Source organism: Haliaeetus albicilla, chromosome 21, assembly GCF_947461875.1.
Source record: "Haliaeetus albicilla chromosome 21, bHalAlb1.1, whole genome shotgun sequence".
In the NCBI taxonomy this organism is placed as follows: Eukaryota; Metazoa; Chordata; class Aves; order Accipitriformes; family Accipitridae; genus Haliaeetus; species Haliaeetus albicilla.
The window spans coordinates 19,311,160-19,336,800 of NC_091503.1; the positions used below are offsets into that span (position 1 = coordinate 19,311,160).

Here is a 25,641-nt window from a genome sequence, read left to right on the forward strand (position 1 = left end):
TTCTTCCAGTTTTCATTCCAGTGACCTTTTTTTTTAATGTGTTTTTGCTCTCATAACATTCCATTTTTGTGAGCATTTTCAATACTAGGAAAGTCAGTAATCAAGTTCTGGTATGTAATTACTAATACTCTATAACCAGTTGTAATTTGCACGACTATGGCTGTGATGAATTTGAGTGACAGCATTCGTTCACAGCCAGTTTTCACTGGGGTTTAGCTGTTCTACAGAAACTGAGAATTTGTCCATTTTTGTTTTACAGCCTGTGGATATGTGTTTGTACAGATACCTAGTACCAGCCACTACGCCATGCAGCTGTTACCAAGTAACATAACTAACCCATGCCTCTTCATAAAAATAATTTGGTATTTAGAGGCAGGGGACTGCAATTTTGCATTTGCAACGCTGTGCCCTGGTTTGGAAAAAAGAAGAAAAGAAGAAAAACAAAAAACCCAAACCCTAAAGGTTTGTGGGAATTCTAATTAATAAGTCCTAGCAAAACGTCTTCAAAGTACTCAGCACTATTAGATCTGAAGAACAGAACTAGATATTTGTAAAAGATCAAACAGACACAAATACCTTAAGAAAATAAATCTCTGATGTAAATTAAGTGAATGCTTTATACTAGTACAGAAGTATTATAAAAAATTAAATACTCCCACTTTCTAAGGTGGCATTTTTATCTAAGGCTCTGATGACATGTATAAACCACTCAGGTTTCAGTCTTGTGGGTTATATTGTCATCAGAAGCTCTGACTAATAATACAGTAAAGTCTTACAAATGACAGTTGGATATAGTATGACTCTAAATGACTTTTTTTGTTGTTTTACTATTGTCATTTGTTTAAGAAAACAAGAAGAGAGAAAGTCGCAGTGTCTATTGACTAACTGGACCTAGTGGAGAAGTGTTATCCTGGATTTAACTTGGCTATATTATAAACCACAGATGTGGAATCTAAAACCCAGTGACAAAGCTGATAATCCTTGGGGTGTAAGAATCTTGAAGCTGGTGTAGAGAAAGACATACAAAACACACCAGCAGCTCTCCCCCACGCAAAATTAAAATGATTGTCATTTTTGTAGGGAACACCATGGGAGTCAGAATTAGAGACATCCACCCCTCTTCAGTTTGAGAGCTCAAGAGATGGCTGCAGTTTCTATGCAGAGTTTCAGCCTGCTAGAGCTGTATAAATAGATCACTGGCACCATGCAGATCTGCACGGGACCAATCACCAATTCCCTTCTACATCATGAGGAGATGCAGAAGAGCAATCCTCTGCGGTTACCTGTCTCTGCCACTCATGCTGACCAGTTAGGCTGGGACTTCTGAGGGCAGAAAGGCTTGCTCAGATGATGCTTTCTGCTCTGAAGGAGTCAGGCATAAGGCTTGTACAGATTTAGGCTAATGTTTTAAAGCCTCATTTGGATCTTAAATAGGACATGGCGTTTGTGCTAGCTTTCTGAATGAGTTGCAGCCTTGGGCGAATCCAGTATCACGTGAATTAAGATAGTGTATCACGCCAACAGAGAGGAAACCAGCTGTTTAGCATTGGGGGAATTGTTTAATTGTGTTACAACAGATATGTGAGACTGGAAATAAATACTGAGCAGTGTGAATATTATACATACACTGTAATTTCTTACTTTTCTGCTTGCTAGTTTGCTACAAGCTTTATTGCCAGTTTTGTGTAGGGAGAGGCTTTCCTCTTAAGTGTGATAGGAAAGGTAGAAATGAGGATGAATGTAAAAGTTTAAGGGTAGATTTCTCAAGGTCCTTAAGCTGCCTGTCTCTCCCAGTGGTTGTAAGGCAAATTATGTTGAGCATCACAGTCCAAGAGAGTTGGATCCTGCTCCTGGCAGCCAAGGGTGACACCCTGGATGTACACTCCTGCACATGTGTGGAGGACTGAATCCTCAGTGCTCCTCCGTGTGAGGAGTGTAAGCTCAAAAGCAAACTGGAGGAAATGGAAGAGAAAGAATGACAGTAGGTTTTAACATAGGATTGGGGTCCAATAACTTCTCAGCATAGATGCCCAACTCTGGGAGATGAGTCTTCAGGTAGCATTGTTACGCACCTAGCAAAGTGTGCCAGCTACTCCTTCCTCTGCCAGCGCTTCCCTCTCACCTTGCCTGCAGAGGTAAACTGGAGAGACATGGCTTTGCTTACTCTGGTGCAGGGTTAGAGCCGGTCCAAGCTTTGTTCCTCAGAGCGTGAGCTGTTTCATTGCCAGTTTTCTTTTAAGATCAGTAAAGATTGGGTAGTCTTGTGCTGTGCTGACACTTGGGGCTGGGTTGTGCCTGCCTTGGTGCACTGCGTGAGCTTGCAGAGTTGTGTAATTGCAAGTTTACTGTCATACAATGAATGACTGATGGCATAATTTATATTTTCAAAATACATAAGCAGCTCAACCTAATCAGGTGGTGTGGTAAATACTTCCAGGAGATAAAAACAAAGTATTAGGGCAGGGAATGGAGTTGTAAACTTCCTTTAATGAGCTGCATATTGTTTGATCATGTTTTTTCATATACATGAGCTTCTGCATGCCACATTCTAGTAAGAATTGGCAGCTACTTCACAGTCCTAGAGAAATAATACTGTAAATACTGGAAGCAGTAAAAATGAGTGAATGTGTCAGCTTGCCTTTCAGACTGCTGTGACTAACAGGTGATAAGTACAATTAGTAGAAGGCCCATTTATCCTTCTTCTTGCTCCTGGAAATACAAAGAGAGGGAGAGCTGGAGGAGCAGAGAGGACATGTTCAGCTCCTCCAGACAGTTAATAGTGGTACCACTGCCTGGCTTGGATTACGGTTCTGGCTGTGCGGGTGTTTAACTTGCAAATCTGAGCCGTCTGCTCACTTCCTGAAGCCCCTGAAGTTAAGCATATAAATGGTTTGGGGCCTGAAAGAACCTTGTTGGCTCATTTTGGACAGAGAGTTTGCAGCAAAACCTTATAATGCAGGAAAACCCCCAAATTACAAGTCTTTTCCCACTTCCAGTGGGTGGCTCATGATGTTGATGGGATATGAAGTGGATATGTCTGTTTGTTCATGTATGTCAGTAATGTTCAATGCTCCAAAAAGGTGGAACAAATTAAAATATCTTATGTTTTTGTGTGCAGATCAGCTGCTGTTACTTTTCAAAGACACAAATATTAAATAACAAAAGTTAATTTAAGGAAGTTTTTAAGATATGTGGAAAGCTCTTCTGAAAAAATACTCAAATGAGAGTGAAATACTTTTTTTTTTTAATTAAACATTTTTCTGTAGTACAAATGTGTGTCAATGCTTGATGAAAAGCACACTCATTGGAACTTCGGAGAGCAGGGGCAACAATTCACTTTCACAGTGATGAACAGTTTGTTTTAATGATAATGAGAAGATCCTGGTAATAACTGTGGAGAGACCTAGGAAAGTAGTACATTCACGGGTGGACAAAATCTTTCTATAGAGTTTTGATGTCTTTCTGAAAATGCTACGCTGCAAATTTTTGAGCTTGATGCTACTCACTCATACGCAATGGAAGGATGATTCCCACTATGGAGGGGATTCTAGGCTGAAATTGTATGGCCTATCATATGGATTAGCATAAGCCTAAAGGAGCATAATGGTCCTTGCTGACTTTCAAAATCTCTTAATTTTTGCTTAAAGCCTGAAGTTGATTAATCTAGTTTGCATTAAATTTAAATATATACCTAGATGTTGAGGCACGTGCATTTTAGCAGAAAATATGAGTCCAGGGACTAGTACAAGGAGGTGTGTTTGTAACTTTTTAGACATTGCTCTACTTCTTTTAAAGCAATTAAGTAATGATCATTGGCTTTTTATAGTAATATAGCAGTTACTGAAAGCAGGATGTTGTCTATTTTGCCCATTTGAAAGAAAGTTGTGCAGTTGGTTTCCTTGCAAACCTCCGTCATCCTGCAGAGACTGGCTGAAGGGTTACTTTCATTTTCTGCAGGATGGGAGTGATAGGAAAGTTATGTGGTGTTGCAGTCACTAGCTGTAGACCCTGAAGAGAAACTCTAGGTGTAAGATCGAGGAATGTTGGAAAAGACAGTATAATATTAAAATTGACGCTGGTAGGTGCTGGAAAATGAGACTGTTGAGTGCTAGCTTTGTCATGACAAATATTTGCAGGTTGAAAGCAGTTTTGTCCTAGGTCTGAATAAATGCTGGAGAGATTAGACTGCACTACAGCCCATGTTAGTGCATGCGTGTGTATGTAAAGAGGTACAATATCGTAAATAAATTAGAGGTTTGGGTGTTTTTTCTGTTTACAAACTCTGTTCACCAAAATTGATAAGACATATGTAGCCATATGCAACATTGTGAATGTTCTGTAAACTTAGCTTTGTTCCCGACGTTGTCATTATCTGTCTTATATTATGAATCACATTAAGGGAAAATATCTTGTTTCGATCCTCCAGGGGAAAAACCCTTTCTCTATCTCACCTCTCCCCAAAAACCCCAGACACCTACTTGTCCTGTGTCATCTGAAGCAGATTTGAATGTTATCTGTACCTAAGTCTACAGATACACTTTTCCTGTCTTGCATAGGAACAAAATGTTGTCCCACTTTCTGTAGTTGCAATTTAGTAATATCACAAACAAGTTACAATAGTAAACTGGATGTGTTTAAGAAATGGAATGGAGGAAGGATTACAAATTAATTTCCTAGAAAAAATACCTAATATTATTCATAAGCAGAATGCAATTCACAGTAAGTAAAAGTAAAGCTGTGTTTCAAACCACCATAAGTAAAATAAACCTCCCTGGGCCTAAGTAGAGTAACCAGCACAAGTAAAACAAACCTAATGAATCTTGCAGAACTGGCACTGCAGTTCCGAGTTTTAACATCAGATCCATTTGTTTACCTTTTTTTGCCAGTTCAACGTAATTTTTCATGGGCCAAGACAGATATTTTAGTTTGTTTTCTTTCTGGAGCATGCTATCTCTCTCTGTTTCCCTGCAGTAATGTTGGAATCTACTGGCCAGCTCCAGCTAGATTGAACAGACGGGTTGAGATCACGAAGTCCTCGAACTCCTAGCATGTTTTGTCAAACAGGCAGTTGGATATAGGACAACGAGAGAAATTAGTGACCGTTGTGAAGCAAAGGCTTGCCCGTGTTACCACAGATGTGAGAGCACACTGGGGTGCGAGCCGTTGTGAGTGTTCCCAGCGCGGGGCTAGCTTTGCTCAGAATGTGCATCTTACTGTGCATGCGGTCACCTACTTGCGAGAGGCAAAGCCACAAGACACCAGCCTTCATGGACTCCACTGCTTGTGGGACTACTTGGTCTTTTAAGGAGGGAGAATATCCTAACTCCCTTTACTTCTCCTACGCCTTCCTAATAAGTGTAGTATTTTTAGGTTTCCAGCTTTCCCCTGCTCTAAACCAACAGCATCTTCACTCTTGTTTCCCATGTTCTGCAGGAGGCAAATGGAGCCCAAGACAGAGTGGTGTGACCAGGGCTATGTGGGACACGTAACATGGCGCTGGCCTGTGCAGCTGAGCTGGGGGGTTAGAGCCCAGCCACTCACCTTTTCTGTCCTGTGGGTAGAGTCACTAGTGAATGCGGTTCAAATGCACAGATCAGTTATTAAAGGTCCGGACCTTCTCAGATAGCTCTTGAAAATGCAAGATGAGGCATTAGGCATAAAGCTCTGCCGTCTTAAAAAATTAACCACATTAGAAACCATGTCTCTGGCTGATTTAATACATAGGAATGATTATCCTTGAAGAAAACGAACACAGATCCACAATGCTTTGAAGAGAGAGGACAAACTGCATGGTAGCAGTTGTGACAGGGCCCAGCTTCCCCTACTGACTTTGCCCTTTTCATTCATGAAAATGGACAGTGGTGGTGAAGTGAGACTCTGGATTTTACACAGACTTCCTCCACGCTTGGGCTTCCTGCTCACAGTGAGCTCGGAGTCATCTCCTGTGTGGAGGCCCAGTGGAAGGCACGTGGAAGAACAGAGAAGCTTTCAAGAAGTATTCGAGTATTAGGACAGCATTTCATTTGTCCTTGGCCAGGTCCTCAGCACAGTGGTCAGTGTCGCTCTTACTCATGAATTGGCTACGAGGTCCAGAATTGTTTAACAGAAGTGGAACAGGTGGAGCAACGAGGTTTAGTTGGTTTCCTGCACCGGGAACACAAGGAGGTTTCCATCACAAGGTATTTCTTAGCAACTTCCAGTGAAACTCTTGAGTGTTACGCTTTTGTTACTGTGAGGGACAAACAGCTTATGAGGAAAAGATCCTTTTCCCCTTCCTGATAATGTTTTCAACAACTGTGGTGGATTGTGTAGACAGGTGGCTTTTAGCCAGTGGCCTGCAGAACCTCCATGTGGCCTGCAAACCTCCACAGGCTCAGCAGGTGCTTCTTAGTAGGTGGCAAAAGGTAACTGAGAAAGTCAGATGTCATGTCATAGGATTCTTAGCCTTTCATGCACTGAAAAAAGTGTGATGACTGTCTTATTACTTGAATTAGTTATGAGAAGTTTCAAGAATTTTGGGGTCTTTTTAATGGCATTTAGAATGAGAACATAAGATCCACCATGAGAAAAAATGCCAGAGCATGTTTGATGTAAGCTCAGATGACAACATAGTCACCTTAAAAAAGCACTACTGCCCAAAATTTTCTGCTGGCTGTTTTTACAACTAATGCCTAAAGTTTATTATTTTTCATGGGGTTTAGTTGGGGGTAAGGTAGTACTTTCTTCTGTCTTCTTATCCAGTTTGTTTTACTTTTTCCCTTCGATAACTGTTCTCTTCGTCTTGCACCAAAATAGTAAAGAAAATATTTTAAAGAGTAGAAGAAATCGTTGTAAAACTACAGAAATTAGGTTAGTTATTGTAGCTGAAACTACTTTGATCTATTCTCTCTTCTCTGCATTGTTCGCTTCAAGATGCTCTTGCTGCTGTCACTATTACACTGGTGCAATATTACAGTAGAATATAATAATACCATCTTCTTATTTGGTGGCATAAAGATGAATGACAGAAGAATATTTGTTTTTTATCATTATGCCTACATCAGCAAGTAGTGTGGTTCAACTGGAGAGTATCTGTATAGTCAAAAACTTGGTGCTGGGATCCTGAGGTTCACACCAGGCATATATCAGGGTTGCTTTTACTTCTGAGCAGTCTGGTGCCACTAACTGCCCACTCTGGAGAACATGATGCTTTTAGTTTAGTTCCTCCCAAGAAGGTTTCAGTTCACGTGCTCCAGGACCACCCCACAGTGCAACCAAAAGCCCAGGCAGGATGGATTATCTGGACACTTGCTTCAAAAGCTACATGCCTGATGTGAACAACAGCAGTAAGGTAGCTGTGCCCTGTAGGGACCTTGTGGGATGAAGGGATGGAAAGGCAGGTGTATTTCAGTGATCTGATTTTGTAGTTGTACCAGTTACTAAAACACATTTCATAATTTTTCTTTCTTAATGTTCTTTCTTCCCTTTTCTTCGTAGTTAGTACTGAAAGGGGAAGGTTGCTGTGAGTAGGCCTCAGAGAAGGAAGGCTGTTTTGAGAAGTTAGAAAGGAGGAATCTTCTACTGAAAGAAGGATCGTATCTTCTTTAAGGAGCTTATACAACGCCAAGTGCACATTAGATGCTTAACCAGTAATGACCCATGTCTAGCAGTTGTGCTTGACTTGCTGACATGAGCATGCACCACTGGAGACGGTGCTCACACCCTTAAATTAAAGAGGGTGGTCAGATACTGCATGGAACTGAGGCTGTTGGTCATTGTAAGACACTGGCTGGGCATCCTTTATTTAAAGGTATGTAGGCTCTTCTTGGTGTGTGTCCTGAAGACAGAGAAGGAACATATGGTATAGTGAGATGTAATGTCATATTATTGCTAGCATGACTTGGAAAAATATATGATGTTACCTTAGAGAGTAGGTGTGAGAGCCAGTCTGGCAGATGTGACAGTCCTGCTTTCTGGATCTGACAGTTGGCAGCCCAGAGAGCCTACTACCAAACCTGGTATTTGCTGAAATGCTCATGTTGTGATTTGTGCTGAAGAAAAGGAAGTAGAGATGACAGAAGCAGTAGTACGATGTTTTTTTTTAAAAAGAAAAGTCTGGAGAAGTAGACTTACACAAAAGCTTTGTCTTTCTCAGTGTCCTGTCTCTTCTTGATTGAAAGAGTAGATTCAAAAGCTGGTTGGCTTTTGTAGCCAACCAACTCACTGAATCCAGGCAGAGGACAGCATTTCTACCTCTGCCTGGAAGATTATAGTTGCTGCCCAGGCTGCTGGCATAGTTCTGCTGATCTCAAAAAGTAAGACCAAACTACAGTGGTGCCGAGCTGGTTATGGCTTAGTCAAATTTCTGTTCTAAAAAAGGCTTATGGTCAGGCCGCCAAAGTTTCCTGCAACAAAGGTCACCACAGGTTTCTGCTGAAGTGTCCTGTACTCTGTGGCACTGGAGATAGGTAAATGTGTAAGAATTGTTTGTTCAATCTTTCCATATAGCAGCAAACAACTACATCTCAAAATCCAACCTCATATAGCTAGAAGGTAGGTGAGCTAAGTAAATAAAGCAGAAGGTAATAGGAAAAAAATACCAGACTCATCTGTCCCAAAGAACATGAAATTTCTTCTTTTTTCTAGAGCCCTTCATTTGAAGAACCCAGAATGTATCTGGACATTGCAAACCGTGCCACACTTCATTTTCTCAACATCTCTTTCTAAACTATGCGTGCCCTTTAGCAGAGAGACACACTCACCTGCTGCTTTTCATGCGGAACATGCTGAAGTTTTACAAAAGGATGTTACCGTCCGGACCAGCTTGGCCAGTGAGAGGGTGTGTGGACGGTACTGGCACTCTTGGTTTCTAGAAGCCGTGAGCCAAGGCGGGTTGTGCCTGGGTGAGCGCAGGCAGTCGTATGGCAGGGTGACCTGCCACGGGACGAGGCCACTGACTTGTGGCGCAGTCCGTCTCTCCCAGGCCTTCGTGCCGTGCTGGGACGCGGGGATAAGGAGGTGCTTAAGAGGGTGCCAGGGAGAGCCTGAGGTCGGTGCCCGTTGAGGCTGGGGTGATTACGAGTTACGAAGACCTAACACCCCTCTGGGTAAGTGGGAGAGCGAGGCTCTGCGTCACCTTTTAACGATAAACAGGCTGCATCAAGGCATGTGGGCAGTGAGTGTGGGCCGGTAGTCCTCGCTCAGAAACCACGCGGTAAAGTCACTCCGGGCTGTTGAGAAAAGAGGGGCGTTCATGGTGTTTGTGCTTGCGAGCAGAAGGCAAGAAAAAGAGTAAATACCAAGTGGGAACATGTGCCCGACCCTGCCAGATCCTAGGCAGAGGTAAGGGAGGGCAGCAGGCCCATTCCTGTGAGATTTGGGGAGAAGGGTTCCCATCCCTGTGATAGGAGGTGCGCAGAGAGCCTGGTGCTGCCATTTCTCCATCTTTCGTAGCTAGTCCCAAAATGAGGTAGTATTTTAGCAATCCACTTTGCTGTGATCTGGCCTTGGCTCTGTCCTGTCGCGCGTGATAGTACCACGGTGGTTTTGTCCCAGCCCACCCCAGAGCCGCTTGCCCTGGGGATGACGAGGGAGGCTGGCAGCCCTGTCTGTGGTGGACAAGCCTGCCCAAATCCAGAAATACCAGCCAAGTCTTTCTCTGTAGTTTGTCAGGGGTTTCATTTCTTTACTTGATTCTTTGTTTCCACTGCTGTGGTTTTTCATTGGTTTTGAGCAGAGTCAAGTCATGCTAACATAGCAAATGCACAAGTTGACTAGAATGGAAAATCAGCTCGGTCCGTTCAGCTCCATCAGCCTTTTGAGAGAGGCACCGCTATGAAATGAAGGAAGGCTGGGGGAAAAGAGGGGTCCCACTGGTGGCATTTTATCAGGCTGCTACGCTCGTGATATTTGAGATTTTCTTAAGGTCCCAGGCTGCCAAAGCAAGGGGTATTGTCTGTCTTGGCCTTTGATGAAAAGCAAAGTATTTCAGCCTTCTGAGAGCAGACCGGCGCAGGACCTTTTGCATTCTGGCAGCTCTGAAGCCAGAAGGCAGAGAAAAAGACCCCGTGATTTTTGTGCAGTCTCATAGCTTTTGAGGGAAGTACCATGGTTTGGGGAGATGTGTGCTGATTGACCGTCATTTAATTCTTGGGCGTTAGCAGTACAGTGTGCCACAGGTGTGATATGCTGCTGTTTTCAGGGAACCCTGGCTGAATGGGGCTTCTTCGCAGCTGGCAGGGTTAACGCTGTGTGTATGGGAGGAGGAAGGGGGATTTGTACTTCAGAGTGTGCCTTCATTGGCTCTGCTGGGGGCTAGAGAATCCAAACACCGCCTCGTTTATTGCACCGGGAAGAATGAAAGAGCTGACAGAATACTCCTTTAATTTGTTTGAAGCTGCATTCATTTCTCCAGAAGGGGGAGAGTGGAGTAGTTGAATGCTGGGAGGAACATGCCTAATTCAGGACTGTCCTTCCTCCCTGACTCAACAGACACTACGGAGAAAAATCAAGACATTTAGAAAGGGGCTGTCAAATCTAATCACATGTTTTTTTGCAAAGTCCAGCATTATCTGACTGTTGAGTGAGGCTTTGTACGTGCGACTGAATAGTTCTGTATTAAGAGTTCACAGTTGGTTTTGATACCATTCAGGTTACTGAGCAAATATCGTAAATGCACAGAGGTGCAAGCCATGAGTGGACAGTGACTGCAGGAAGAGCATATGTGCGTATGGCAGGCCTGCTGCTCCTTTCTGATCATGAAATTTGGTTCACGGTATCATGATGGGGGATGGGGGTGGGGGCAGAACGAGTTTGAAGTATTTTTGTTACACTGAATTTTTAGTGTTTTGTTGTTGTTGTTTTGTTTTGAAGAAAACCAGAAAATTTCCTCCATCACAGTTAAATCTCTTTTCATTTGACAAACCCTGATTTGCTGCTCCTGTTTCTGTAAGGATCAGATGGGTAATGGAAGCTGTACAGCAAATTAATGTATGCTACTCGAGATAGTAAAATGCAGGGCTACAATAGGCCTTTTTTCAGCAGCTGTGAAGCTGTTGTGTGACTACAGTGAATCCATTCAGTCTCCCCCACGCTTGCTGGGAGCACCCAGGAGAAGAGAGTCGTACTAGTGAAATGACTATCCAGCAAAACAGTTTCACAGGGACAGGCTGATGACTCATTCCTCATTTTGGTTTACAGGGTCTTTTTCTGTGGACATGAAGTTTCAGCCTCACATCAGTTAAGAGATCTTTAACTTTGTCCATGTTACCACATTGTCCATGAAATCAGCATGGGTGTTGTGTTCCTCGCATCAGCCTTCTGAGATGGGGGAACACTGTTATTGTTGCTGCGGAGGAAGGGGAAACTGAGGCACAGGAAAATTGGGGTTAAATGACAATGTGAATTAGGAGCCAAACTCTCATACTTTAGTTGCGCTGTAGAAGCTCAAGTGTCATTCAGAGCTATTTCAGCCTTTCAGGAAGTGTCACATAGCATTTGCCTGTAGGTCATGCAAAAAGCCTGGAGGATAGCTGGGAGTCTGTCCCTCAAACAACGTTATTTGTCTCTTTAAACAGAGCATTAAAAATGTAAGTATGTACGTGAGAACAGGAGGATTTTATGCTGATTTTGATCTTAAAATATAATCCCTGGCCACCTTGTATTTGAGTCGGGGAAAAAAATGAGAGGCAGAACCTAGTTGATTCAGCGGGGTGACAGTCCGTAAAATAATCCCTTTAACGCTTTTTCTTAAATTAAGAATGGTTTCTAGGTGGCATGAGTCATGGACAGAGTGTCCTCATTTCACTTTGAACTTCCAGCCTTCTCTGGATTTGTGTCACAGCTTTAGAGGGCTTTATCCTCTTCCTGCGAGTCTGTAGGCTTGGCTGTTGCAACCTTTACTCACGTTGAGTGAGAGCAGGCTCCTTGAAGCAAGCAGCAACACCATGTGAGCAAGAACAAACACGGTGGAGTGGTGGGGCAGGGTGATTTAAATGGAGTATTTTGGATTTGTTTGTATTCTAAGCAGCTTTGGGGCGTGATCACGTAGGTGCAGCCTCTGTGCGGATGTCAAGGGAAGCCCACTTTCACGCTTATTTGTGTATTGGTGGTCTTTGCTCTGAGTTTTGGGTTGTTTTCTCTGGGGGTGTGTGTGGGAAAAAACTGCGATATAGAATGCTGTACTTTTTGAATTTCTGACCGCTTTTGGAAAAGTTGTATTTTCTGAAGTATGTACAGCCACAGAAGGCTGTGGATAACGTCTCCGTTTCTTAATTAAAAGCAATGGAAAATATTATTCAGAGCTGTCTGTCTGTCTGTCCTAGCTGAGGAAGAAAACCGAAGTGGTCTGGCTTACATGCATGCAAGGTCAAATCCTGCTCTTTGCTGTGTTGTGAAACTTTGTTGGCTTCAATGGGCACAGTCACAGGTGTAGCCCTGGGAACGGTTTGTCTTTCAGGCTTTTTAGAGTGCAAGAATGAATATGGTTGTTGGTCCTAAAAGTTGTTTGTAGAGAAATAACTGGGATGCCTGTAATCCAGAGGGGCCATGCAAATGCAAGACGGCGCTCTCAGAGGGAAAGTGAACTCTGCACTGGCTGGCAGCATTTGCTTCTTGTAGTCAGGGGATTTTCCTGCTGACAGAGCCTGGTTTGGAGGCTTGCATACCCAGCCGGCTCCTGGCCTGCCTTGCTGCAGGTATGGGAGACGGAGGAGGGTGAAATGGGGGGCGGTGAGAAAGTGTTCTGGTAGCAGCATTTGCTGAAAATTCAAAACCTTTCAGACCTTTTTTGGTGATGGTGGAGAATGTCAGAATTGATTGTATTAGAGACCTGCCAGTTTCTCTTACTCATTTGCTTCGTTGCTCCTCCTCCCTTCCTTCCTCTCTCGTCAGCCGGGCTGGGTTTTGTAGTGCTAATGCTGCGTTGCTTCTCCAGCACGGCTACTACGTCCCCCACACCGCTACTACAGAAATACTACCGTAACTCAGTGAAGATTTAGGGAGTTGGCCATATACATATTATTAGGGGTAATAACAGTGGTAGTAATAATAATAAAACCGATGACTGCTCTCCTGGGTAACAGTTTGATAGCTTACACAGTGATTTTTCTTCTGTTTTGTATCTCTCGGCTTTCTTCCCTTTTCACCTTCATAAATCTGTGGAGTCTGGTATATACTGGATTGTGCTTTAAAGGAATATTTTATAGTGTACTATCTTGCAGATTTTAAAAATAACATGTTTTTGAGTGGTTTAAAATAGTGGTTTTTTGGTGTGGGTTTTTTTGTTGTTTTCTTTTTTTAAAGTACAGCCCACAGAAGAGCGTTCATGCTGCTTCTGCTGGGGGGAGTTATCACACTTGCTTTAGATAATGAAATATACATTGGAGAAAGGTCAGGGATTTCCCCTGAGCCACCCACCAATTGCTTGAAATGACATTTTCATTCTGAGTTGTTTCTTGTTTTGTTTTTGTTTAAGATCCTGGAGCACAGGGAAAGAGTTTTAATGCAAAACATCAGAAAAAAAAGGCTGCAACATCTCCTGTGAGAGAGGAGAAAAAAGGAGATTTACAATTGCATCTTGAAACACTTAATTGAGGTAAGTGATTGGAGGGTCTTGTCATAAGTTACAGTTAGTTTGTAATTAAATTAATCACTATTTACCTCAGAGTGTCGTGATATTTCTGTCGAAGGCAATAAAAGCAGATGGGAGAGGGAGGGAGAGAACTTTAATGGCAAACCCAGAAACAGCAGTAAAATATGTAATGCACTTATCTTTTTGAAAATGGGCCCCATGAGTTCCAGTCCTACAAACAGGCAATCATGTTAACATATATAAGGGTTAAACCCTGTTTAAATCAATGAGGCTATTCTCCCTGAGAGTTAGGCATGTGCCTAAATATTTCGAAGTTTGGGATCTATATCATATGGGAACTCTGCAGAAGAAAGCTATTGAAGAACATACAACGCACTGCCAGAAAAATGCATATACAGTTCTTTTACTGTTGGTGATAATGTCATGAATAATCTGATTTTGCAGTGTTCTTAAGTGATATTTTTGTATTAAATACATAGTTCTCATTTTTATGTTTAAACACCTCGTTGAAATACCAAACTTCTTAGCAGAGCCTGTAAATTCTACACCAGCTTTAATAATACGTCTGCCTTAATTGCTTCATCAGTGTGTCTTTGAACAAGTAGAGTTAAATGTATAAAGAAAATAATGTCCCCTTTCATAACTAGAGTTGCAAATTGCACTTGGATATTTGAATAGCAGCTGAACTAAGAGTTCCCTGACTGAGGCCGAATTGTGTTGTCCTGAGTTAATAATTTTTTTTAATAAAGGCAATTGTGAGTCGCAGGGAAAAGCTCACCTTTTCCCTCTAGTCTTCATTTTTTTGTTTTCATTTCTCATCAGAAAAGAATGACCTCTGAGTCTTTTTTGTCTAGTAAAGAGAAAATGTTACAAGTTATTTACTCTGTTCTGCCCCACAAGTGTGCTGAAGGAGACAAAATCACTGTAAGAAACCTACAGAATCAAAAAGACCCACATAACATGGAAGAAGCAGGGGATATAATCCCATGAATGTGCAGAATATCAAAACCCTGTGGCTGGTGGCATTTGCAGACATTTGTTGCTTACCAGGTTTCAGAAGAGAGCAGAGCATAGCCGGCCCTTGTGCTTGCTCTGTATTTGCTTTGTAGGAATAGAGCTATTAAGTTTCTTTTGAAATCAACAGGCTCGCTGCAGGGAGCTAAATATTTCCTTTCTGGTCAGTGGACAAGAGCCATTGCTTGGGAAATTGTAGTAGTCCCATAGGCATTTTTACTGATTTATCCAAAAAGTTAAAAACTTTTGCAAATCAGTGTAGCCAACTCCTTTTTACATGCAGGTCTTGCACTAGGGACTATGACCCCAAACAGGAATACAAGACTCTTTCAGTAGGAGTCTGAGGTGATTTTTGTAGTTGTGAAATGAGGTATTAATGCAAATCTGTTTGAAATCGCTGCTGTATGACCTTTAGGGGCTCCGGTTCCTACCCTCCCCTCTCTCCCCCCATCCCTGTGGCTCAGATGGGGAAATGCCTTGCTTTCTGGAGCGAGCCCTGTTTCAGGCGTAGGGTGACAGTCCTGGCCAAACTGATGAGAGAGGGAGAAGTGCACCGCAATGACGTGCGTGTGATTGCTCTCAGCCCACCTTTGCTTTCTCTGTGTCCCACTCTCCTGGTGGCAAGCATTCCTCCTCAGCTCTGCAGAGCATAAATCAAAATACTTTTATTCATGTCTGTTTTTTCACTGATGTCAGACCAGGATAATGTGCATGATTTTCCTTTCACAACTGCCTTCTTGTTGCTCTCTGAGGAAGAGCACATTGAAGTTCAGGGGGAGATATCTTCGCAGCATCTGTGTGGCCTTTATAATCATTTGATCAGCTCTCTGTTGCAGTCACAAAATCGTATAACCTTTTTTAGTTTTCTTTGTATTGGAGAGTGCAGGAGCTCATTGGCAGAGTATTAAAGAAAGGGAAGTTCTTTGGTGGCGAAATACGCATTTTAAGATCTATTAAATTGTACCGGTACTCCTGCCCCTTCTTGATTATTTTTTCAGCACGTGAAGAAATAATGCCCCCTTTTGTGTGCCCAGAGAAGGTCCTGCGGTGTGTGCCAGGGAGTTACGTGGGCGCCGAGCTGAGCAGGCGGAGGGGACCGACTTTCTCCTGCCTTGTATTTTTCACTGGGAGTGAATACAGGGGACTGAGCCTGCCCAGATTAAACACATGCCTGTTTTGTTTTGCCTTTCTCTGCTCTTCTTTCAGCTGTCAGCGTGCCATGTTCAGATGGCAGTGATCAGTCACAAATTGTCCCCCATCCATGCTCCTCAGCTCTCCTAAACCATTAGTTTCGTGGAGCTCTTCAACAAAGATGGCACCAGTTCTATTCCCCCCCCGCCCCGTCTCTAGCTAATGGAAAAAGAGGTTGTTTGTTTGTTTGTGTTTTCTCCTCAAGTCAGCTGCATTAGTTCCCAAAGCAACTTGTGTTAAGTGGAAATGAGGCTTTGATAGTATGTGTGCTTGCTGGAGACTTGCTTAGATTTTTTTATTTTTTTCCCCCATATATGGATCTTTTCAATGGGGCGCCTCTATTGTGAATCAGAAAGAAAGTGCACGGGCTGCCAGGCACATAATGGAATTGTTCATTTGTTTCTGTAAGTGTGTGTGAGCCTTTGTAAAGAGGAGGTGGTGAGGACAGAGAATGGAAACCTTCACTGCGGGAAGCTGGGAGAGTGCAGTGGCACAGCCCAGGGCACTGTTGTGGTGGGATGTGGCCATGCCTGTGCCCTGCCGACATGCCCATTCTGCTCAGTCGTGGTGGGCATTACCTGGGCCTCGCACCGCTTAGCACGTCACGTGAAAATGGGTGAAGCTTATGCAGCCATTGACTATGCTGGCTGTAAACCACATAAGGCAAAATATTTGAAAGCTGTAATATTTCCAACACTTTCCTTAAACCATGTGCATTGGCTTTCAAAAGAGTGATGTAAATATGAACCATGCCAATAGTGTGCTTCCTCACTGTGAGGCTATTTATTATAAAGGACGTATGGTATAAGTCATTGTAGTATGGAGTAGATAAGAGCTTGAACCAAAGCCTTGGATCCAAGCCCACCAGCAGCTTTGCAAAAGGCAGGTTCCAGATCTGAAGTCAGTGGTTCACACTGTTTCTAGCAGAGAGTGGTTTTAACTTATTCCATAAAATGGGAGTAGCCAGAAGTTTTAAATTAAGGCTTTTAAACAAGTTCTTGCCTTTTTCTCACCCACCATTCTCCTCTGCCTTAGAAGGTTATTGTGAAAGCACACCACCTATTTTCTCCAAGCCACTGTGGCCAGGACACACCAACTTAGGGAGTGGAGAGGGGCTTCTGTGGTGATTACTGTTATACAGCCATATGCTCTTTTTCCAGAGGGGTTTTTCTTCTGAGGAGTTACACCTCCCTTCTGGATGAAGTTCTTTGGAGTCATGGTGGAGGCTTTGGAGGTAGGACCTTGAAGTTTCAGAGACAGCAAGAAACAGTTGATCAGCCTGGCATGGAGCAAACCAGGCCACAGTGGCTGGACTCCCCACCAACGAAAAAGCACTCTCTTGTGATACTGTAGCTGAATTAGACATGAAAAATGATTGTAGACAAGAAATTCATAAAGCCTAAACTTTTCTTTCCTTGCTAGATATGGGACTCTATTCTCTCCCTTATCCTTTGCCCTTGGACACAACAGTTTTAGGACTTTTCAGTCTCTAGCTGTGCATTTACTAGAGAGGCATCTGGTTATGTGTTACTTTACACATCTGTTACATACGTCAGAGAGTCAAATCCAGAGAGACTTTAGCGTGGATTTGCAGCATTCCCTATGGGACTTTGAATCCATAAGCCAATGAATGGCTTATGAGGATACAAAAATGCAGTATTTCAATCTACTGCATATATTACTGCAGTTTATTGCATATATATGCTACAGTTCCCTTTGTGTTTGGCAGAGAAAAGCTGGTATGGGAAAGATGAGAAGTGCTGGTGAACTGGGAAGTATTTAGGTATGGCAGTTAATTTGTTCCCTCCTAAAAACATCATCTTTCTGGTTGGCAGTATGAAAACCAGTTTTCATGATGATTCGAACATCTCTAAAAGATACTGCCCAAACAGTGTTTGTGTATTTCAAACTTAATTTCAGAGTTGTATCTTCCATTTGAACAGCGTTTCTTTCTCCACTAACCTTGCTGTTCAGGGTTCTGCATTTCTTTTCCTCTGGTTGCTAGTTCTGCAAATGCATGAAGTTTGGAGAAAACATACAGCTCCTTAGCTGGTCTTTTTTCATGATCCATATAGAAACCAAATGGGATAGATGTTATTTCTACAAATGATGAGCTAGGACTCCTGATTTGTATGCAGTGCATGCCAGTGAGCAGACAGACATAATTGTAACTTTTGGGGTTTTTCTGTTTGCCCTGGTGAGACTGTGCTCTGTGCTGGTGGTCTTTGGGTAGAGCTGTTGAGAAGAATATCACTAATAAACTCACGTGCATGTCGTCTCCTGTTTTGCTGATACGTAGCGGAGCAACTGCTCGCCATCTAAGGGAGGCGAGTGATAGCCATTGTAACGGCAGCATATGTCAACCAGTGCTTGGGAGCCTCTTGCTAGCCCTCTGTTAATACCTGTTGGCAGAGTGTCAGAGGGGACTGGGTAACACAGGGGTTAGCACAGGGGAGCTGGAGTGGGGAAGACTTTATTTTATCTGAGACACTGTGAAAATGCAAATTTGGCAGAAGGCGCACTGCAGCAAGGGTCCGAACGCAGAGCAAGCAGCGTGCTTCCCCTCTGCTAGAGGGCTCAGCAGCTGGAGCCCGTGTGGGAGCCCTTTGCTGCCGAGCAGTGGTCCTTCGTGCCCTGATGGAGCGGAGCTGTGGGTGCGAGAAGAAGCCATCCCGAGGGCTCGCCGACCCTGCGGGGCCTCCTCACCCTCTGCGACAAAGAGTCCTTCGGCAGCTGGCCGCCCTCTCATCCCCTGGCTCTCTGCGACGTGGTTGCTGTGGGCAGGCTGCTGCAGCTGCTTTGTTTGAAATGATAATATTTTATGCTGTTACTGTGGAATACTGCAGTATTTTTTGTAATTACGGGCTGCGTGCCAGTAATGTACAATAACATTTTGCTCTTCCTGTGCTGTTGCTACTGTAGGCATTCGTTCCAATTTGGGCTGCATTTGCAGTACGTGGTATTTTTTTTTTCTAGTCTCTGCTCATTATGTATTGTGGATATTTTTGGATTATTCATTTCTACCCACGTCTGTCCGTACAAATCTATCTCAGAAAGTACTTCAGAGAGTGGCAGTCTACGTTGAACAAGCAATTGTTGTGGCTTTCACAGAATTACGTTCTTGTGAAAGTATGAGGCAAGAATGAGATGAAAATGAAGATGGAAATTGCTTTGTGAGTTTAAAAACAGCTATGGTTTTAAAAATGTTTGAGGCAGATATGAGGCTAAGCCTTTCTTTGACTGATGGTAAGCATATTTAGTGCTGAAGCCCTGCTCTACACCAAGCTGTAGGTGGCTGAAACCTCTGTGATGGCAGAGTCTGGAAGGCACTTACCATTGTTGGAGCCTGTAATGATTCTCTGCAGTTTTGGTTTTAACCATTAAATTTTTTTTTTATTTTGTTTCCAGAGGAAAGTAATCATAACTTGGAAGATGGTCAGTAGCGTTCATGCCAACGATTGTTTATTAACGTTGTCATGGTCTGGAGATGAAATTTTTGTGAAAGGGAAATTAAAGTCCTAGACATTAGAGTTCACAGCTAGTCAGCCTGCACGCAGTTTGTTTCTGGAAGGTAGAGGTTGCGTCCAAAAGGAAACGAAGGAGGCATAACACAAAGGAGACAATTAATTTGTTTTCTGGTAAATTTGGAATAAAATACAGTGTGTTATACAAAAAGGATTGCACTTTTCTCGCATGTAATTTAGTGTCCTTTTACTGTGCTGACTCACCAAACTACTTCAGTTTCAGTCTGCATTTGGTTTAAATTACCTCAGAGGCCTGCATTTGTACGCTGCTCTGTAAAGTACTTCTCATCTGCAATCCAGATTTTTTTGTTTTTTTTTTTTGTTTAGCATTTCAACTGACTTGCCTTTTTTCATTTTCCAGGTCTCTGTTTTACTAACATTTGAAACCAATCAACCAATCACTCCATGTGCCTGCTTGGGCTCTGTGATAGGCAAAAGCCATGTTGCAGCAACAGATAGAACAAGGAGTGAATCACTGCTTTCTGCCTTTCCATTCCATTACCTAAACCACTACGCATAAACATTGCTTTATGTATGATATAGCAGCATGATTATCTCACTGCATTGACAGAACAGTGCTGGAAGTGAATTCTTCTATTACATCTTTAATGATCTACAATTAAAAATAGTGTGTTGGTGTGCCAGTATAGATATGTTATTCTCAGAATTTTATTGAAGCCATTTCAACTGTTAGGCTTAGTTGACATCATGTTGTTCTGAAAACCTTGAGAATTAAACAGCAGAAAAATCTGCTTTGCTAGGTAAAAGTTAACTGGACAGTAAAATCTGTTGACTAAAAAGATTCACGTCTATACTGAGTGCAAAAGCCTGCTTTTTGTCTTTGAGAGTGTATTTTTTACTATATAGTAAAAAAATCCCAAACCACAAAGCAGCAGGTTTCTACAGAGCTCCAGATAGGTCCCAGGTCTCTTGACACCTGTGGCAGCAAGCCTTGAGTCATAGATAGCACAAAGCTGTGAAGCCTAATACTCTCAGTATTCAAAAGCACACCTACGTAGGAGTTTAATTTCAAATGCCTCTTTTAGCTCTGGGCTTTTTTTTTCCCCCAAACTAACAAAATTTAAGAGTCATTCTTAGAATTTTGCAGAGAAAAATTTTCTCAGCATTTGTGGCTTTGTGAAGGATTGACATCACTTAGAGATCAGAAAATAGCGCTGTCAATTTTAGCTTGACGGCATTCCATTCTCTGCTCCAAAAACCTGATTAATAACAATGGATGAGTCAAAGTTTTCTTGGAATTTTCTTTTTTTCTTTTTTTTTTCTTTCCTCCCTCCCCTTGTGCAATTCCATTGCCATTTTTAGCATGGAGGGCAGTTCTCCAACGAATGTCTGTGTGCTTGAACTGTGATTTCTTGAAAATTCAGAACAAAATCGAGTTGTGTCAGACAACAAAAATTGTTGTATGTTTCTATGAATTTTGGTAACATTAAGTGAGCTTTATTGAAGCATCCACAGTAAAAGGCAGGAGGTGTTTGTTAGAGAGGTGTTGCATCTCCGCTTCAGCAGTATGGAGATCTCCCTATCATGCTGCTTCGTTATGTTGTGATGAGTTTTTCCTTAATTATTTTTTGTGTTTTATCAGCTGTGCTCAGGGAAGTTGCCTGACAAAACAAATTATCAGTGGGTTTGGGAGAATTGGACCAGCTTGAAGCACTTGTTGAACCACAGCATCCTTCTGTCTTTGCCTCTGTTTTCTGTGTGAAAAACAAAGATTATGTCTCTTACGTATTTTAGCAGGATGTTGAGTGTAGAAATACTAAAGACAGAGAATTGTGTGGGTACTACTGTTACCTAAGTGATGTGGTATGCTTAAGATAGGCAGTGTTGCCAGCTGTTCTTGGCAAAATTCCTGGGGTTACGATGAGTGAAATTTTTAACTGTTGAGTATTGGTTGGTTTTTTTTTTTTAATTGCAGAAGTGGCCTGTGTCAGGCATATTCTGACATGTCAGAATGAATATATGAAGTATGAAGCCAAATGAAGCTGCTGAAAAGAAATGTGAGGGGGAAACAGGTTAAAGTGATCGTAAAGGGAGGATCTGTACATTTTTCTTCTGCAATAGATAGCTTGTATTTTATTTAAAATTGGCGAAAAAAAAAAGGAGAAAAGGAAAAAGTGCAAGTGTCCCCTTAAGAGCTGCTGTGTCAAATTTGAAGAATGATTTGAATTCAGTCATTAAAGTGTGAAATGGAGGGATTTTAGTTCTGCTTTAAATTATGCATCTCAAATTAACCTTAGCTGCAGAGTCTCTGCTGACGCCCCCGTAATGACACATTATTGGTACTAATGGCTTCTTTGTGACTTGAGATACAAACAGACATCCTAGACAGAAACATTTCGGCTTTCAACTAAATAAGACGCATGGCATGCATTTCCACCTTGGGTTTCTAGTGACAAAGCCCTGCCGTACTGGTGGCTGGTGCTCATGAGCTCTTCTTTCCAGCTTCCATGCACTGCTCCTTGCCCTGGCAGGTGAGGGCAGCTGAGTGGAAACCTGCTTCGCAAGCTTGGAAGAGCAGGATATAAATAAATTTGAGTGAGCATGGAGCCCAGCCAGAAGCTGAGCATTGTAGGGAACCAGGACAAAGATTGAGATGTGGGCAGCGGAGAGGAGGAGGAACTTCCAGCAGATGATAATCTCGGGAGGAAAAGGACCCAAAATTGTGAGAGAAATGGAGAAGAGATGCCAGGACTTAAGAAGGAAATTGATAAATAAGGGAGGGGTGAGATTAATAAATAATATAAGCAGTAGTGGTTTATTAACCCTTTATGTGCACAGCTGACCTGAAAAGGGGCCGTATTTTTGGAGTTCTGTGCACTTAGGTCTTCCTTCTGAAGCTCACCATCGCTGTTTGAAAAACTCCACCTCTACCCAGAATTTCACTCATGGTTTTTGCAGCTTTCTCTGTGCTACTGGTGTCTCTCCTGGGATGAGAGGTATAGTTACTAACTGAACGTAGACACTGGGCGGGCAGCCTGAACATGTCTGTGAATGAGTGGGAATGGCATAGCCTGGGGAGCTATGTACGGAAGATGCACAGGTTTATGTGTTGAAAAAGCAGTGGCTTGGCAAGCCAGGCCCAGAATTTAGACCCTGGCTTCTCTTCCAAAAGATATGCCCTAGCGCATTGTTTTATCATCATTTTCTCAGTGGGATGTCAAGATGTGGGATATTGGCTGCCTCCCCTTTCAAGCTGCAGCTCTGGGAATTTGCTTTTTGGCTATGGCAGGAGTGATGGAGAGGTGCTTCTGTCCCGTGGTTGTGTTGTGTGGTGTGTTATAGGCTGTGTGACATTGCGTGACTTTCTGTATGAGTCTGCTCTCAGCAGAGAGTGCTGGAGAGTAAGGAATCTTGTGGTATTCTGGATCCAAAGCAGGATGGCATTTGAGTATGTAAGATCAAACACAAAAAAGTATTCAGATGCCTCCTGGTATTCCTCAAAGGAACCACGTTCCTGAACTGGGACCCAAGACAGTAAAAAAAAAAAAAAAAAAAGTAGATATGCTATACATCACACTTACTAATGTATTAAAGGTATTTGTATGAATAATTAAAACACCATTTAGGATTGCCACAGTAATAGAACAGAATGTGTTTTGTCATTTTTCTTTTCTGTTCCTTTTTGTTGATTGATAAATTTATTGATTTCTTCCATTAATTTAGAGTAGGTATCCTCAACATTATTGCAAATTAGCAAGGCTCTGCTTTACATTAATAAGCTGTTGAGCGTGCTAATGGATTGAAAAAAAGTCTGAATTCAATAATAAGGGTCTGAAAAATTGAGGCCTAGAACACATATCTAATATTTTGCATCAAATACGTTTGTAAAATATTAGAGCCTTTGTTTGTCCTAATTGTTAATTCAAAAAAATACTTATTTGATATTCATTATGAGTAGCCTAATAGCACATCAGAAAAAATGGAAAATAAAGGCAACAAGTTACCTCAGATTTTCCATTGTATTTGTAGTTAACCTTAAGCTGGTTGGATTCAGTGCGAATATGTTGGGGGAATTGGAAGGCAGAACTTCACTGTTAAAAGAGACAGCAGTCCTTCTGAAACCATGTATGAAAAAAAAAAACTTCTGAAACTGAGGTCTGAAAAACACAGACAGGTGTCATCCAAGAGACCTAAAGTAGGAATTGTATTAAATTTCACACGCATGTGCACACAAAATCTTTTCATAGCTCAAATTTCTTCTGATTTATGTCTTTGATTTTTCCTTATTATTTACATTTAATTCATTAACCTGTTTTCTCATATTTTTTCCTACCTTCAGAAATACCTGGTTTATGAATATGCTAGAATGTATGTCAAATATGAACACTTAACAGTTGTTAGGTCATTGTTGTTATGATCCTTTTTCAGAGCCATATCTCTCTGTTTTCCAGCTACAATGGACAATTTGTCATAACACTTGAATTAGTATCATATGTTTTGTTTGGTACTATTGTTTTAGCCAAGCATGGAATATATGTTTTCATATGTATTTTTGAGCCCAGTTTTTGATGCAATAGTATGATGACTGGTACTGAATGATACTTTATCTATTGGGTTGTGTTATCTTCTGAGCGTTTGTGACATGTCATGTCTGATAGTATGCATTGACCTCCTCCTTGTGCGTTTTGCTGTGTATTCTGAGTTTATTTGTCCTTGTACACGTTATTAACATCACGGGAATTGTAATTGTTGACAAAAAGAACATAAAATATAGTGGGTGCTTGGGATGCATTTATTTTTTGTCTTTTATTGTTTTTTTAGTGTTTTTTCTTTCCCATTGATGAACAATGGGAGGGGAGCAGTGCTGTCAATCAAGGCCTCTGCTCATCTTCACGAGCCTTGTGCTAATAGCAATACATAGTGACTTCTTACCTAGCATTTTTCCAAGGCTTTGCAAACAGGAATTCATCCCCTGTAGTGTCTAGCAGCTCTCCTGCACATGTGCCATCCCAAACCGACATTTTGTTTGGGGCAGGAGTTGGCCCCATGCATTGCTTGTGCTGTTGGCTGCCTCTGTTGGGAGGCAAGAGTTGTACCGTCAGAGGCATGTGCTTCTGCCTACCAGCTGCCAGCGATGTCCAGACTTTACTGGGGAGAAAGACTTGGTGTGCCTATAGATGCAGCCACTCATTAGTCTAGGTTTTAGCCCTGCTTCTAGGGAATGGTTACTGCTCTGGGCTTAATTTGAGGTGCCTTGCTCAGTTGCCATAATACAAAGTGAGCTATAGAAACTGCCTGCTGCACAAGGGGATGCAGAATAGTTGTCTCAATGTGGAAAGCGCTGTATGACATCGTTCCACTTACTGTTGTTACATGTAACACCTACAATGACTATAAATGAAGGATATTAGAGAGGAAAAAATAATATTATTTCAGTTAGTTTACTTTGTGCATATTTGACAGCCCTCTGTGTATAGTTAGTTACATAATTTCCTGGGATAGTCAGATTTCTCTTTATTTGTGGGGCTTTTTCTCTCAGCAATAGGGAAAGAAAATAAATTAAGGATCAGAAAACATGGCTGTAAAGCGAGGAAAAATTGTCGGTAAGTTGAAGAAGAGATCTAAGTACATGGAACTACTTTTGACTCATCTTCCGAAAGCAGCTCAGTTCCGGAATAACAGTGCCCTTTTGGGCTACATTTCAAGAAGGTATGATTGTACTCAGATAGGAACTATAAGGATCCTTAGCAAGCCCAACACATCCTTTCTTCTCATGACAGGTTCACTGATTGCCACCTGAGCAATAATAGCGCACTGGTCAGCATAAACACCAGAAGTAGTAATCATGGATTTTTGTCTCCATTGTAGCACGTGTTTGGGGTTACACTGGTGTTGTGGTGGGTTTGCACTCGTAGTCCATGGAAGGAGAGATGTTTTTCCCTGTTTGCCTTCCCTTCTCTCTTGCCTTTACAGTTCCATCTTGAATTGGGGCTGGGCTATTTGGTGTCTTTCCAAGGACAGAGCAGGGCAGGGGAGAGCATGCCTAGCCAAAAAGATAAGAGCATAGGTCATTTCAAGACACCAGTGTTTCATGAGGTGTGCGTTTTGCTGTGTATCCTGCTTAGGAACTAGTAGGGAGCAAGATTTTCCCAGGGTGTGTGTCAGGCGACCTTATGCGTCGGGGCTGCAGTGGAGCTGAGCGCAGGGTTTCTTTTCCTCGAGGGAAGGCCCCGTGCTTTTGCTGTGTTTTGGCAGCCTGACATGGCAGCGAGTTGGTAACCTGTGTGCATGTTGGTTTTTTGTTTTGTTTTTTTTTTTTTTTTTCATCTGCCTCCCTCAGTTAACTGAAGCTCTGTGACTTTTTAACCCGCTGTCCGTAGG

General features: G+C 42.3%; 1 protein-coding gene across 16 annotated transcripts in view; it reads left to right on the forward strand.

Annotated features, from left to right (window-relative positions):
• The window catches only part of ATXN1 (ataxin 1), a 230,637-nt gene that overhangs the window by 49,805 nt on the left and 155,191 nt on the right, over positions 1–25,641 (forward strand). For 14 of the 16 annotated variants that reach the window (XM_069809141.1, XM_069809150.1, XM_069809152.1 and 11 more), the window contains one exon: positions 13,454–13,573. The gene's annotated coding sequence lies outside the window, so the exon portion shown is untranslated. Of the gene's footprint in view, positions 1–11,900; positions 12,025–12,894; positions 13,006–13,453; positions 13,574–25,641 lie in introns of those variants that run through there. The other 2 variants (XM_069809156.1, XM_069809155.1) reach the window with 2 other exon arrangements.